This window comes from Lipophrys pholis, assembly GCF_963383615.2.
Source record: "Lipophrys pholis genome assembly, chromosome: 10".
Taxonomy (NCBI): Eukaryota; Metazoa; Chordata; class Actinopteri; order Blenniiformes; family Blenniidae; genus Lipophrys; species Lipophrys pholis.
The window spans coordinates 26,859,895-26,870,324 of NC_137640.1; positions in this window are offsets into that span (position 1 = coordinate 26,859,895).

A 10,430-nucleotide genomic window follows, 5' to 3' on the forward strand; every position below is an offset into this window, starting at 1 on the left:
CGTGTAAATATTATATATTATGGGCTAATACTGTAAGAAAAGAGATCCAAAATAAAGGAAAGGTCAAATCAATCGCTTATTCGACCACATCTCAACAAACTGTCAATGTGTCGCTAAAGTCCCAAGACAGCCTTTGACATTATTTATAATTGACTTTCACCATGTGACGGTATTCATTTTGGACAAATTCACTTCAAATGCATTTTTGGACTTTTGAGTGTCTTTTGTTTCACTTCATATCAACTTGTCCCCAGAATACTAGTCACTCAACGTTTTAATAGATTCTGAAAGTAAACCAAAAAAAATCAGCTGTTCTACAGAAACGCCGTGGCGTGGTCAGTGCATGCAGGAAACATTAGCAATAGTGAGTTGGTTTGGTCGCTGTCCCAGTTTTCTTCCCAATTTTCACGTGTGTCACATGTGGATTGGGTTTAAGAAATCCAGGGAATTTAATGGATCTTTTGTTATTTTCAGGTAGCATCAGTATTATTTCATCATAGATGTTTGTGTTTGAGCTGCACTCAACACACACCAAGCATGACACGTGTACTAAGTGAAACAACGCTCCGTTTCTTATTCCAGTTAAAACTTTATAAAGGAATAATTGGTGCTCGGGGAAGTAATCATGTGTTTCAACGTCTTTTACTTTGTAATCCTGGTTTCACATGTCGCATTGTGACAGTTTGGTTTCACTTCCAATGTGATAGCTACCAACAGACTTCTCGACAAAGAAGTCTCTCATTGCAAGGCTGCAACAGCAGTAGGACAGTAAAAATATCATTGCAAGAATCGATCAGTTATCAGGGACATTATGTTTAGTTATTACCAGCGAGCAACCAAATAAACACCTTTCAACTAGTTTAATTCCTTTTATACGATACACATCCTGGACATTCCTCTGTAAACTTTGACTTTTAATGTAAACATTTTTGCCATCTTTCTTCCCCGGCGAACTTGGAATGGCATTCCACGGATGCCAACCCCCCCCCCCCACCCCTCCTTTACTTGTTGTAGACGAGTGCCACTTTTCTCAGTTGAGAAAAGCTGCAATAATAAATCTCCATCTGTTGAATACCATTTTCAGCCGGCACACAAGTGGCACCATGGGGTCTGTGATTTATCAGTATTTTGGTCCTATGTGTGTTCACACAGATCGCATGTCAGATATCTCATACTGCCTGTAGTGTCGGCGCATGTAAAGACACGAGCCCCCGCCAAACCTGCCACTGAGGGATAGGGGGGGTGCTCAGTAGGGGAAAGGTTAGGATTATGTGACTCCTGACAGAGCCAGCTCCTCAGAGGGAAACTCTGTGAAAGTGTCATAAACTCGTCATCATCATCCTCATCGTCATCATCCAGCAAGGATGAAGAGATTTAATGTACATGTGTGCATTCCTCGCACATCGGGACCGTGGCTGTTGTCAGGTCTGCTGCATTCATCACCATGATTTCACCACTTTGGCTCCAGTTAAGTGTGAGTGGTTCTTGCTTGACCACAGCATCAGTCATAGTGGATCAAGAACAGATGTCAGTGAAGTAAAGCCCTGAAATTTGAGTTTTGCCTTAACATGGTCAGTTGACTGTAAGAAGTCGTGTGAAATAGTATGCATTCTCTGTAAATTGCCCTAGTGTTTGCATATTTTCACCTTGTCGAGGTCTTTTGAGAGTAATGTGTCATAATGTGTGTGTTACAATCTCTATTTCTGGCAGGAAAAGTGGAGACTCTTAGTAACAAATCATCCGTCTCCTTTTGGAAGCTCTGGAGCACATTTTGTACGATATAAGCCTGTGTGAAATATTTGGAAAAAATAACTGCAGAGCTCTGTGTTTTGCCTTAATTTCCATGGAGATTCCAAAACTTCCTGCCCTCAGCACCCATGGAATGTACCCCCGCCCCACGAACTTTTCCACATAAATCCGGGCACTGTCCTCTAATTTTAGGGCTGCTCCTGAGACGATGCAAGTCTCTTGTAGAAGGACACTTGCAGGTAATTTTCAAGGTGTGTTCCAACTGCACGTCTGTTGAGGTAAACTGATGTGGGGCTGACAAAGGTCAAGCAGAATCACACTTGGAGTTTTATTTTCTAAACACTTTTTTTGTCATCTTCAAATAAAAAAATTTTTTTATTGTTGTTGTGCTTTTGATAATTCAATGTGGAATATGTTCACCAGCAAAAATGGAAAATCTATTTCATTGTTGGGCAGGCCAATAAAATGAGAAAAGGACATTTCTTTATATTTACCCCCCCCCCCATGAACAATTTCAATGTCAACGTTTCAGTGTTGAGCTAAAGGCATCTATAGGTTTAGTAGAACTCAATTGTCCCGTCGTGACTGAGGAAAACCGTCCGGATGTACCGACTGAACCTGAGTATTGAAAGTAAAGATTATTTTCTGCTGCCAAAAGGAACATATTTGACTACACGTAACAGATATACACCTTACTGTCAGACATAAACTGGTAACGACAGGAAAATACAATTTCCATAAGGAGAGATCAAGAGAAGGAAGAAATTGCATTAATTCACACTAGAAGTTTATTGATCAGACTTCAGGGGGAAGAGCAGCATTGTAGAGATGACCCTGATATACGACCGAGCTAATGGGACCCCCTGGAGTCTGGACACTGATGTTGGTGGAGCGGACTGGTGGATATCTAACGGAGGGGTTAAACAACATTCCAGCTGATAGTTGGGCAGAAAGCATGAGCGCAACATTGACAGTGAAGTGGTTTTGAAATGACACAGAGGGTAGAACAGCAGAAAAACTCTTTCTATTCATTCAATAATTTAAGTTTTCCACTTCTAGGTTCTGGAGGCCTGATTTGAGAGACAACAAACGTTTGGTTCCCAAGAGGTAAATCAGCGTATGCTTGGGAGAGCGAATGCTTTAAAAATGCATTCAGACAAAAGGCTTCAGCTGTCGAGGACTGGCCGTGGTGTCTACTGAATCAGTCCAGCAGCACAACTCAGAAAGAATGAGTCACTGCTGAGGAGGAATGAGTCATGAGTAAAGAGCAATCAGAGTGTGAGAGACACAGGTAGACGTGCTGATCGTCAGGAAAACAATCTGTGAAAAACAACTGTTGTTTCAATATCTGTGAAAAGTCTACAATGCCTTCTGAGTGAATATATACAGTATATCAGTCATTTCCAACCTGGGTTTTTGGGCCAGTATTGGCAGTGGAGACCAGAAGTTTTCACAATCAAAATGTTCCTCAATGTTTCCCGCTCATCTTCATATAAAACCCTCTAAAATCTTCCGATCAACACATCCTACAAGATTGAAAGAAACCCCCCCTTCATGCGTGTTTCTCGAGTTCCCGGCTAGAGCAACATACCAACAGGTGTATGTGAGTGAGTTAGCACAGCTGGGGAATTTAGTGAACACGCCACAGCTTGCAGAAATAGTTTGTATAACCCTTTATGGCCCAGGTGTATGTAAATGATGACGTCCTTAACTGAAACACTGAAGAGTGAGGAGTGTGCAGCCAGGTGCTGCGAGATCAGAGGGATTGTGACGTTTCTCAGGCAGAGAATTTGTTCCACCTACTTTTCTGAAAAGGCTCAAACCTTGAGCATTAAAACGATGTGTGATCACATATCGTTTTAATGATAAATGCTGCAAATGGATGATGAAGGTTGAACAAATTGTCCGACTTAGATTGCAATTGGACTGAACCAGTCCCAGCTTTGGACCGGTCACCAGTGAGACTACAGACAGACATCCAAACAAACACAGACAACAACAACCTATCGTGTTTTTGGACAATTGAAATAAAACTGGATTTGAATGTTTTTATCACTTTTCCCATCAAAGTTGGGATTTTTCAGTTCCAGCTAAATGAACTTCTATTAGCAGACACCTATGACAACGAGTAACAACCATCTGTTGCAGACTATTCTCAAAGATAAGTTCTTATTCCTTCTATTGGAAAACTGTATTTAGCAGATATTGTTAAAATGTGTTGTACATAAAGCCTTACACTCTGTTAATGCACGTAGAAAGTGTCAGGTGTATATACTTGAGTTTTTATTTTGTCTGACAACTCTTACTTATATGTGCAAAATGTTTCCAAAAACATTTATTTTGATTGATCATTTATAATACAAAATAATATCTGCCCATAAAGAGTTTAAGTCCAAAGCAGATACTGCAAATGAGGTGTAGGTGAGGTGAAAGAGGAAGGAGGATGAATGGTCAAAATAATAAAATCCAACAACAATTAAAAATAAAGAAATAAACAACAAAACTATTATTGATGATGATGATGATGATGATGATGATGATGTAGATGATGATGATAATAATAATAATAATCCAAGTGTATCCTGCCCTCGCCCATAGTGAGCTGGGATTGGCCCTGCAACACTGCACAGGTTTAAAGAATATAGAAGATGGATGGATGATAATGTTATAATGGTAATGACAATTATTATACAATGATTTAATATGTGGAAGTCGCATTCAACATATACTAGTACCTCTATGAAACTTAGTCATTGGAGACTCCACAAATGTGCTTGGCTGCTGCCCTCTAGTGGTTTTGTTCAGGTACTGCTGTTTGCTCATTTAATGCATGTGCTTTCCCCTCATGAAAACACATCACACTCATTTTTAAGTAGCCTATAATATTGACAGTTAGGAAGCTCAAGAAGTCATATTTTCCTTATATTATTATTATTCACAATTTATGTTGGTTTTAAAATTCTGGTTCTTTCAAGTAGCAGCGAAAACGTTTCATATTTTAGTGGATGTTTTTTCTAATACAAATCAATTATCTGCTCATACCACAGTCTGATAAAAAATTTTTTTTATTATTTTACCAAGCCTTATTCCCTGGTTTCAGACATCTATGGAGATTTTAATGGACTAGAAACGTTATCAGAATGTTCTCAGGGACACTTGTACACTTCCTGTGATCTGAACATTAGTAAAGGTCCTACTGTAAACTGATGCAATGAGCAAAAGAGACATATTTCTTCAGTGGCAGGCCGTGCATTTCACACCTGGGCTTTCACTACGGCTGCTCTGAGTCAATCCACCCCTCAATAACTTTTTATGGCTACAAAAAACATGTTATGCAGAAATGCAGGATAAAGAGCCGTTGCATTACAGATAGATACTCGTTGAGCCAGAATAAATACATTTATTGATGGAAAATAAAATAAAATAAGGAGTTCACAACTCACCTTCTGCTGCAACCGCAGAGAAAATCAACTTCTATTCCCGAAGCTTCTTGGGGTCGAAGATTGTGACTAACATCAGCTTTTCGTGTTCTTGAAAATAATATAATGGCAAATAATAATATTCAGAAAAAGACAAAGCAAGTAAGTTTATTTTTGTTGTAACTTTGCTAACATACTGGTTAAAATAGATCTAAAACTGTCTACGACTGAGCACAAAGCATATTTTGGAGATAAATAGGTTTACAATTCACATGTAGAGTTTAAAAATAAAGGTTTTTTTTTATAGTATATTATGTTTTTCACATGGTTTATGTTCCTACAAACTCTTAATATCCAGAGATTAAGTTTGGTTGATTTGAAGCCAACTCCAGAACAGTTGTGCACCCTAACTAGTTGAAAGGTCTGAACGTCACCTATATGTTTGTTGTGTTACCATTGGACTGGAAGATCTAACAGCCAATTCAAGTGTTTCCATTGAACTTGTCTTTCTGTGACTGTAACTAAATGTTATGGAGGACTATGAGAGGTGTGTGATTTTAAGACACAGAACAGAAACATAAAGCTGTAGAATAAATCATTCAAATGAGAATACAGTACATGTTGTTTTGTTTTTAAATACTTTTGTTACCCGACCCGAGCCCCCATGTTCTGCTGAGCATTTCTGATCAGAACCTGAGTTCTTATCTCTAGATTTTCTAACATAAGCTGGTACTTATTACCACCTGGTACTGACCAAATACCTGTTAGTGTGCAAAAGAATGGTCTGTCAATATAAAGCTTTTATTTTCACAAATTAAATAAATACAGATAAAAACTCGATACTGATGACTAGAAAAAAGAAAGGAGTCTTACTGCTCCATGAATTCCAGAGCACAAGGTTCCTCTTCTTGACATTGACGGTTGAATATATAGTCGGTCGCAGCCGATCCTGTCAAAAAGGCCCTCAGATATTCCAGGAGCATCCAGAGTGACCAGCCAGCGTCCAGTCCTGACTTGTTGCTGTTACTGGAAGTTTCAGGTGGAATTGACTGGAGGCAGAGGCAGACACTTGTAAAGAGCAAAGACATTCATATTATGAAAAGATAAACGAGGTGAGAATAACTGTTACCTCTACAAACATTATTCATCGTTGTTACCACACGACTGTAGTATACAGTTCACCAACCCAGCTGGTAAAACCTCACTTAGGATATGGTTACACTTAAGGAAACATTTAGATTTAAAGCAATACAGCAGATATTCTCCAATATCAAATAAACATTTCTAAAGATATTTATATCATGAATTCATAAAAATATTCAATAAAAACATTAAACAAGAAGCAAAAATATCCAGAGAAGCCATGGATCACCAGAGGTTTACAAAATGCTGCAACAAAAAAACACACGATAGAATATATGAAATATGAACTAAAGAGACTGAATTTGTAGTTAAAAGATATTAAAACAATGACCATAATGAGGAGATGCAAGGAGTATTAGAACTAAATATTAGATTCAAAAAATACCATGGGCTTATGGAAGATTGAATAGCATCAGAAGAAGATCAACAAACACTAATTATCCCACATTTTTCTTGATCAAAAAAAAGACTACGAACAATATCAAGGATGTGTTTGGTGATTTTAACCACTTTTTTGTCGATGTGGGACCGAAACTGTCCACAGAAATCAAAGCTACACCAACAGAACTCAGAAATACAGCAACCAAAGTTCTATCTTCTTAACATGGAGGAGCTAACGTGCCAAAATTTTATTAATACACCATTAAATTATTATTTCAATGAATTAGTAATTATTTAAAATTAGAATCAAATATACAGAATTGTCATTAATTCATTAAAATAGTAACTCATTGTGGCCACCAGGGGGAGCCAGAGTTACAAAGCAAGGCAGGCAGATTAATCAGGCAGGTAGAGAGAGAGAGAGAGAGAGAGAGAGAGAGAGAGAGAGAGAGATAGAGAGACAGAGAGAGAGAGAGAGAGAGAGAGAGAGATAGAGAGACAGAGAGAGAGAGAGAGAGAGAGAGAGAGAGAGAGAGAGAGATAGAGAGACAGAGAGAGAGAGAGAGAGAGAGAGAGAGAGAGCGATGGCAGAGCAGGAGAGAAGTTTAATACCTTTCTACAACTGCTCAAGGGCACACACGGTAAATAGTTTCTATGTTTGTAACCTTTTGTTTGTTAAAAGAAGTGGTTTGTTGTGTGAAACGTGAATCATCATGAAATATTAATTGAGATTTGAAATGATGAGATCAACGTGAACGTTTATCATTTACACGTGATGAGAGGGTTCGTACATATTTTGTCATGCTGGACCATCCTTGTTGGAGCTCTGGAGTGGCGTCGGCTCCGGCCTGCTGGTCGTCACGCTGTCGTATTCTGCACGCACAAGAGAACAAATGTAAGAGCACACATTAAGGAAGATTTAAAAAATCAATGACTAAGATCCACACTCAGGCCTCACTGTGACTATATAAACTGAGGTTTTAATGAATTACAGCTCTGATGAACAAACTAAATGTAGTGATATTAAATAAATAAACCCACACAAACACAACCAAAAGATTGCTTAGAACCAAAACTGGACGAGTTAACTCACAGTGGCTTGGAGGTGTTGGTGGTAGCAGCAGCAGGGATAGAAGAGTCTGCCACTCGTCTGCTCCTGCACAGGGAAAGATGCATACAAACACAGTGAATTAGTGAAAAGTGAGTGAGGACAGAGAAACTAAAGAGATAATTTAGTTTTACTCACAGAACCACAACTGGACGCTGGTTAGGGGAGATGACCCTCTGAGGAACAGTGACATCCTGGAGACAAAAGAATAGGATTAAACACACAACCTGCTCAGTCAACTCTTTTATAGACACAAAGACAAGCCAGCCTCTAAACGTAGTAATAAAGCGTATCCTGAACTTGTAGAAGCAGACACACTTACTCCCATCATCGCCTTCTTGATCTGCGGCTGGTTTTTATCCTCCTGGTCGTCGTCACGCTTTCGCTTTCTGAAGAAACAAGAAAACTAATGTAAGAGCACACATTAAGGAAGATTTAAAGAATAAATCACTATTCAATAGGATGTATGGTGTTACACCAAACATATGATCCAGACTCAGACCTCACTGAGACTAAATAAACTGAGGCTTTCTAACTGGTGCAATAAATTAAAGCTCTGATGAACAAACTAAATGTAATGATATTAAAAAAAACACACAAACACATCAGAAAGATTATTTAGAACCAACACTGGACAAGTTAACTCGAGGAAAAATGCATACAAACGCATTGAATTAGTGAAAAGTAAGTGAGGACACAACGACTAAAAAAGTGATCAAAATGAAGCTAAAGCCACAAACTATCTTACAATCCAGCATTTTCCACCAAAAATAGAACAGAGATCCGCCGTGTTCTTCTTTCCAGCCGGGAGGAAAGTCGGCAGTCACATGACCTGACGTTGTGTCCGTAGAGAAGAATGAGCAGATGAAACGTAAACCTTCTCACTCCTTCAGAGGGCTTCTTGTGAAATGACGTCTGTGTGCAGTGGACCAACGTAGGTTTCACACAATCTGGAGTGAGACTGGGTTGCTTCCTCTCCTCTCATCTTCAGGCCAAATAAACTCTTCTTATGTATTTAAGGCTGCTGCTGCTGCTGCTGCTGCTGCTGCTGCTGCTGCTGCTGCTGCTGCTGCTGCTGCTGCTGCTGCTGCTGCTGCTGCTGCTGCTGCTGCTGGATGTTTAGATGGAACTTCAAATGTCATGAGCTGAAGTTTTTTCATCCCATGTGTAGGATTTGGTGCAGTAGTTGAGTTTTCCTTTAATTCACAATAAAAGCGCATCACGGTTTACTGAGATGAGATAATCGACTCTACGTCAGGATGCTGGAGGCTTGTCCTCCAATGGATTCTTGCAACCCACCTCCACCACCGGTGGTAAATCTCCAGAATCCCGGACGTGTAACCAACCAGCTGCACTACCTGGAGAATGTGGTACTGAAAGCCTTACGGAGGCACGAGTATTTGTGGCCTTTTCAAAGTCCTGTTGATGCAGAGGTGCAACTCCCAGTAAGTAGTGAAACTGCAATGGTCAATTTGCAGGAATTCACCAGGTTCTGATGGTTTTTTGTTTTGTTTCTTTCCAGGATTACTATTCAATCATTAGCAGTCCGATGGATCTGGGCACCATCATGCAGCGCCTTCAGAATAAATTCTATTGGAGAGGACGTGACAGCGTCCAGGACTTCCCACTGATGTTCAACAACTGCTGCATTTATAATCAGGTAAGAAGACGTATTGATAAATAACCAATGTTGGCATTAACACATTAGTGCAGGGTTAGAAAAAAATGAAAAATCTGGGGTCAGCTGAATAAAAACTGAAAGTATTTTTTTAATGGTATTGTATTAAAAGTCTTGTGTCCAGCACATCAAATCACTACAACCTCCACCTAAGAAAGTTTTAAATATCCACATGTCACAACTTTTCCTTCCACTAAAGATGACACAGCCCAGTTTCACAATCAACATTGTGACTCACGGTTAATCGTCGGCGTTGTTCTTCTTCCTCCTGGCGGACTCTCTCTCTCTCTCTCAGAGGGAAGTTTGGAAAAGAGGGGGACGGGTTTGGTCCAAATGTCCTTTTGTAAAGCAGGAGGAGGATTTTGTGATGGGAGGGTGAGGCTGCAAAGAGAATGTCCTTGTTGATAAGACACCACTCTTTAAATCAGTACAGTTCAGTATTCAGGTGAGACACGTTCACTGTTTGTGTGTGAACACCTGGGGTACGTCCGAATTGTCCCTCCTATCTTCTCCTTAACTATCGACTTTTCCTGAACCCCGGAAGTGTTTTGTGTGGCGGCCATGATAAGGACTGTCTGAATTCTCAATAAGCAAAGGAAAGGAGGCTCCTTGTTTCCTTTAGAGCCTCCTTTAGCTTAGGAACCACTGAAGCATCCTTTCGCAAAGGAGACGAGCTCATGCTACCCCACAATTCCTTGCGGACATTTAAAGGGACCCGCTCAGGGAAACTCAGGATGTCAGAAAAAGGGAGCAGATCATGTAAGTTACTAAAGCAATAATCTGCCTTGAACAACTTTAAATCATATAAAACCCAAATGTGCTTTTTGTAGTCCATTTTCTGAAACTTGTATTTCTTTCCCCACCATGATGGACGTCACTAATTTGCGCCGCCGTCGCATTATGATGACGTCACTATGTGAAAGTGCGGTCCGACTTCCACACTAACGTGACC